Source organism: Borostomias antarcticus (genome assembly GCF_949987555.1).
Source record: "Borostomias antarcticus genome assembly, chromosome: 1".
NCBI classification, from domain to species: Eukaryota; Metazoa; Chordata; class Actinopteri; order Stomiiformes; family Stomiidae; genus Borostomias; species Borostomias antarcticus.
This window is the reverse complement of record NC_140234.1, coordinates 3,913,647-3,920,139: the sequence shown is the minus strand read 5'-3', so window position 1 is coordinate 3,920,139 and position 6,493 is coordinate 3,913,647. Positions and strand designations below refer to the sequence as shown.

The 6,493-nt window shown below is 44.4% G+C and overlaps 1 pseudogene across 1 annotated transcript; it reads left to right on the top strand.

The window, feature by feature from the left end:
• Positions 1 to 294: 294 nt before the first annotated feature.
• LOC311316046 (7-alpha-hydroxycholest-4-en-3-one 12-alpha-hydroxylase-like) lies at positions 295 to 1,113 on the top strand (annotated as a pseudogene). Its single transcript has 2 exons — positions 295 to 446; positions 539 to 1,113. The product of its transcript is annotated as a 7-alpha-hydroxycholest-4-en-3-one 12-alpha-hydroxylase-like (transcript).
• The last annotated feature ends 5,380 nt before the right edge of the window (positions 1,114 to 6,493 follow it).

Sequence of the window (6,493 nt, the reverse complement as noted above, 5' to 3'; positions counted from 1 at the left end):
TAGTGCGCGAGGCTCCGCAACAGTCATGTGACTGAAAACTTTATTTGGTGCAGCGGTGGAGCAACACACAACAAACAGAACGCCGGTCTATGGCATGGATGTGGCGACATCGCACGCATACTTTATTACATGACTCTATTGGTACAAACATTTACCCGCCAGCGTGGCAGATAGCCTCCGAAATTTAGTCGCCAAATGGAAATTAATTTTCAGCCCTGAGCACAGTGTTTCACTAATACAAAGGAACATGAGCTGGAGAACAGATTAGCTCTGCGAGTAGCACAGGAGAGGACGATGGGCTTTCTGCTGCCATTCCTGCTTGCTCTGCTAGCCTTCCTCCTTGGAGGACTCTATCTCCTGGGGACCTTCCGTCAGAGGCGTCCCGGGGAACCCCCCTTAGATAAGGGACCCATTCCTTGGCTTGGCCATGTCCTGGAGTTTCGCAGGTATACTGCAAAGTTCCTGGAGAGAATGAAAAGGAAACATGGGGATATTTTCACAGTGCTGCTGGGGGGCTTTTATTTCACATTCGTCACAGATCCAAGCTGGCCTACGGGGTGCTGCTGGTGTCGGAGAAGATGGAGGTGGAACGTCTGAAGAGGCTGTTCTGGAACACGCTGTCGGTCCAGAAGATCAGCACCAAAGACAACGTCAGCGGCTGGGTGCGCGATCAGCAGGAGATTAGGGAGGAGCACAGCATGCAGGAGTTCATGCAAGACAGGTACATGTTCCTGCTTCTGTGGGCGTCCCAGGGTAACACGGGGCCGTCAGCCTTCTGGCTGCTCCTCTATCTCATGAAGCACCCCGACGCCATGAGGGCGGTCCGGGCGGAGGTGGAGGACGTGCTGAAGGAGGCCGGGCAGGAAGTGAGGCGTGGTGGGCCACTCATCGACCTGACCCGGGACATGCTGCAGAAGATGCCCGTCATGGACAGCGCCGTGGAGGAGATCTTGCGTTTGACCGCCGCCCCCGTCCTCACCAGGGCCGTGCTCCAGGACATGAGCCTCAAGATGGCCGACGGACAAGAGTACCACCTCAGGGGGGGGCGACAGGGTGGCCCTCTTCCCCTACAACGCTATCCTTCTATCGAATCTGAATCTAAAATTCCTCTAAACATATGTCCCACCCTCACAGCTTGTTTGCATCGGAAATACGTAAAACTACGGAGGTTAGATGATCTCAAACGTCTGTTTCTGTGCGACTTTAAAGGTTTTTTAACATTACCACTTCCTTTCCGAATACTTATTCTGAGTGCCTGGATCTACTTTTGTTTTTGGATATTGCCTCCATTCCCAGTGATCCAAGAGCACCAACAACACTAATGGTTTATCTCACTTTTTGAGCACCTTGTTCCTCCCTGTTGTCTAAACTCATAGTAGCGTTCATCATTACAGTAGATTATGCTTGAAATGTTGCCATATTCAATAATAAAGTATTTTAGATCATCATGTTACTGTGAAAACTGTTATACGTATATTTAATCATATCTTATCATCTTTATTATAACAGTATTAAAAACTGAATTTCGATAAATTAGATCACCATTGCAATAAACATTAAAACTGAACATATGAATGTTTTGTGTGAGCCTTCCCCAAAGGGAAACAGCCTATAAACCTTTAATGAATGTATCCAAATGACCTTTGTCACCTATAAGTATGCTCTAATCCAGGGTTTCCCAACCTGGGGTCCAGGCCCCCCTTAGGGGGGCGCCAACAATTGCAGGGGGTGCACCAGGCCTCAGACAATTTGAGGCCCTAATATTAGCTAGACAAATATTTGTCAAAGAATCATGTTATTGACATGTCACACAGCAAAATACATGATTATATCTGATGAAGGGCCAAAAAGCCTTGTATGTACGGCACTACAATACCATATAAATTCAACAAATTAATCAGAGACTATGAATCGTGTCAACATTAATATTCCTGCTACATTGGCGAAGCACTTAATTGTACCCTAACTTACGCCTGATGTAATTTGCACACACAAACATACACAGACTGGACGTTCCCACCTATTTGGCGGGGGGGGGGGGAGGGGGGGGGGGGGGGGAATTCAATCAGGTGTAAGTGGGGGGCTCTGGGGAAGAAAGGTTGGGAACCCCTGCTCTAATCCATATTGTGACACTGTTCGACAGTGTATAGCAGGCCACCATGGAAATGGAGAAAAGTTAAATCTGGTGTTGTGATCTGAGGTTGTTTGTGGTTGTTTCTGGCACACAATACATTTCACACTTCATCTACCATGTCATGAAAATGTCATTTTTTAAATCATGAACATTAGAGATTTATTGAGCAAGAATGTGCAGTGAATATGAGGAGAGCATGGCTGGCTTCAGATAGCTAAGGTTTCAGCAGTTTTCACAAAACCAAAGACTAAACAATAAAACCACGGTATACACTCGACAAGTGAAGAAGAAAAGACAGAGCTTATAAACTTACAGACTTACAAGATGGCACCGGAAACACCAGGGACTATGCACAGCTACAGCAAATGGAACAGACAAAGAACAAGATGGGAGCTACTGTACATGTAGGCTAGAAATACTGTACACATACTAACGAGGCAGATGGAAACCAATCAAACAATCAGTGGCACATGTCTCTCAATCAGAGCCAATTTAGCCAGTTGTAGTCCTAGGTCCGCTAATGGGGCGGGTTGCCAACAACAAGTACTGTACACATGTAAACATGTTGTCCCCCACCCATTATGCATGTTCCCTTGTGGTATCGAGCCCCCTGCTTCTCATTAGGCGTTTTTATACAGAGATCCCACTTTATTGCCCTGTAGAAGACCCCTCAATTTTCCAAGTGTGTATCTCTGCAGGCCCAGAGACTTCCAGGGGGCGGGTCAACTGTCAATCAATTTCTACTTTGGCCAATCAGAGACTGACAATCGTCGTCAATCAAAAACTCATTTCGCCTGAAACGGTTGTCAATCACTTTTTAATTTGCCGAATCGCCTTTCTCTTAGGAGAAGGGGCATGGTGGAAATGACGCAAGCTAGTTAGCTAGCTGTCTACATTGACTTTGTTTGCTAGCTTGCTAGTTACTTAGGCCTAATGCAATTTGTTATGCTTAGTAAGATTGACTGGATTACATGACTGTGTGTGAGAGAGAGATTATATTTTTAATGCAAATCATGTAGCTTGAAAGACGTTATCCATCAACCTCCCTGATAAAAGCCTTACCAAGACTCCCCTTGGTATTCTTCTTTCTCCTTTTGGTATTTAGTAGGCCTATGATCAATGTAAGGGCTTGTGGGTAGAGGCTAGCAATGGTCTACACTAGCCCAGGGGCAGGGGAGCATCACTAGCCTACTGATCCATAGCCAGGACTGGGATGCCCTCAGTGGAGGTCCCAAGTCAGTCTTCCAGTCATTCAGCCAGCCTGTCAGTAGATGTGCTCTACTTGTATTGATTTGTTCAGTATTCCAGCACAGGTTATGTTCTTGAAGGCTTCTGGTGACTAGCAGTTCTCTTAGCAACCTAATTTAATCCCTATCACTGTTTTCAGATCCACATAGGGGAAACATATGGCTGAGAGATGTGTGGAGGAAAATCAACAGTACCACACACACACACACACTTGCATAACCAACCAAGCAAGTTCTACCTTTCTATACCACAAATATAAGTTTGAGAACCTAGGATAAATACAGCCCGCCTAAGGGGGTTTTAATGTACTGACCTCCCGGCACAGGCCTGACCCTGCTGGCAAGCTGCCTTGGTCCTAGCCAAGGAACAAGCGTTTCAGCTTCTGCTCACCTGTATGCAGCTTATACCATGCTGACTGGCCTGGACTAGTCACCACATCCACAGTCTAGCCAAGTTAGAGATACCCTTGTGCATTTTACAAAACAAGTGTCATACAATTAAGGTCATCATTTGTGCAGCATGTGTGCTGTAAGTATAAAGACAAGATACAGATCATTTTCTCCAGGTTTTATTGAATAGCTTGTAGACCACACTGAAACACTGGGCTGACAGTTCAGTTGTACAAGGCGGACCTGGGAGACCATTCAGGACACCTTGTTTGGGTCGAGGCTCTGCTTAGTCTGCTGGCCCAGGTGAACTATCAAACTGGATGTACTGACGCTGAGAATGGAGACACACACACATGACACAGCTGGCCGACACTTCCTGCACTCTAAGAGGTTAGGGTTAAAATAATACATATTTATTTTTAAATGGATGGAAAGATAATGCCCATGCCTAGATCTTTATGTCTATTCAGCATGTCTGTTCTCACCCACTGAGGTCCCATCACCAAACGTGAAGCCTCGGATACAATAATAAAACAGGGGCAGACAATGAAAGATAGAGAGAGACAGACAGACAGATAGATATGTAGACAGATAGGTTATAAATTAGAACAGTTAGTGTTGTGATCAGACGGTACAACCAAAATGTCACCACAGTGTAGTGATGCAGACAGAGTTATGAACACCTGCTCCTTGCTTAGAAGGAGGTTACCATCTGCCCTCTGAAACATTCAGGACCAGGGCCGTACGCAGGATTTTTGTAATACCGAGGTCATTTAGTTTTGGTGCTTCAATCTGGTGCACTTTGAGAGCAGAATTAAGAGGCTAGATCTATAAAGAACAACACACATCATATTGGATTAATATCATCTTTAACTGAGAGCAGTGGAGGTCATCCAGAGAGGACACAACTTAAGTGAATGTTGATGAGAACACACCATCTATTAGAAACATGAGACTAGCTCCTCCTGTCACCTCTCTCCCAGCCTGGCCTCCTCCACTCTGATGTCCATGCTGGTCTCCTCCTGTCACCTCTCCTCCTGTCTTTTGTCCATGTTGGTCTCCTCCCGTCACCTCTCCTCCACTGTGGTGTCCATTTTCATCTCCTGTCCACAAATTAACAAAACATAAACATAAGCTATAAACACACACACCCACCCATCCATCCATCCATCCATCCATCCATCCATCCACATTATTTTTTAAACTTGCCAGGATCTAACTTAATGTAGTGTCTCTTTGGCTAACATCAGGTATCTCACCTCTCATCTCTATGTCCTCTCCTCCTGTCCCCTCTCTTCCACTCTCTTGTACCTCTTGGTTTCCTGTCAACAAATTATATATTTTTAACCGAACATAATCATGCATACTGTGTATATTAATACACACCTACATACCTGTCTATTTGTTTATCTATATACAGACATACAATTTATCCCGTCAATGTACTTTTCCCATCATGTTAAGTAAAGAGTAGGCAGTGTACCACCATCATCACCTCTTTCTTTTTGATCTTGTCCTCAACAGTTCGCTTTCCAAAGCTGAGCTTTGTTTGATGAAATCTTTTCATCTTCTCCCTCTCTTTCCCCCTCTCTCTCTCTCTGTCAGTGAAGAAAGCAAACACGGTCAACTGTTATGTGAATAACGGCCTCTGCTATAGTTGCAATGGAAAAGAGGGGGCTTCATTTCAACATGAATTTCAACCATTTACACGTCATTGACGATTTATCAGTCACAGACATGCAACGTGCCAGCAGTTGACTTGTGTGATTTACACTGTTGCTGAAGTATTGTCTGACAATAGGCTCTTTGCACAAGCTCTACTACTTCCTGAAATTCTACAGGCATATTTATTTCCTGTCCTGTACTATTGGATGGAAGTGATTAATCAGGTGTGCGGCACAATGGTATAGGACAGGAAATAAGGATGCCTGTAGAATTTCAGGAAGTAGTGGAACTTGTGCAAAGCAAAGAGCCTATTGCTTGGCAATAACATACGCCCAGTGTATGAGAAAATAAATATGATAGATTTCTTTGTAGCACTGCTCTGTTTGTGCATGTGCGCAGGTACACCGCTTTGCTAATGTTAACATGGGTCAAGAATAGCCTACAATTAGCTAGCCACGTTGTGACGGCTATAGGTACCTGGATCTGGAGGAGAAAAGAAGGGAGCAGAGTTCAAGGACTATGCAAACACCTTCCCAGTCCAGTCCGCCTCCCCCTGCTGTTGGCTGTAGCCCTGGTTCTGGACCCGGACTCGGAACTGAATGTTTGATTGATCTTAAAATGACCTCATATTGGTATAATCACTGGTATGTAGGCTATGATTGGTTTGTCAAATAAAGGGAATTATTCGTTTTGTTTTTTCTTGGGTGGACTCAATCTTATTTGGGTCCCTAAATTGGGCCTCAGTCATCAAAACTTTGATTATAGCTTTAGGAGAGCATAATCAATCTTGCTAGAGATAAAAGCAATGAATTAAAATGGATTTAATAAGGATTTGTGCCTATTATTATTTCTCTCAGACTCAATAGCTTCAGCCCATAGATTACATGTTCTATAGGGTGTGTTAGGGTACTTATTTTCCAAAGTATGGTAAAATGAGCACTTGCGTTTTCATTCGCGTTTATGGTCTTCTAACGTTACGACTAGTCTAGATCCTGCTGTAGCCTATTCATATCTACCTGGTTAGATTTCTATCTGAAGTTGGCTAGTTAATGTTAGC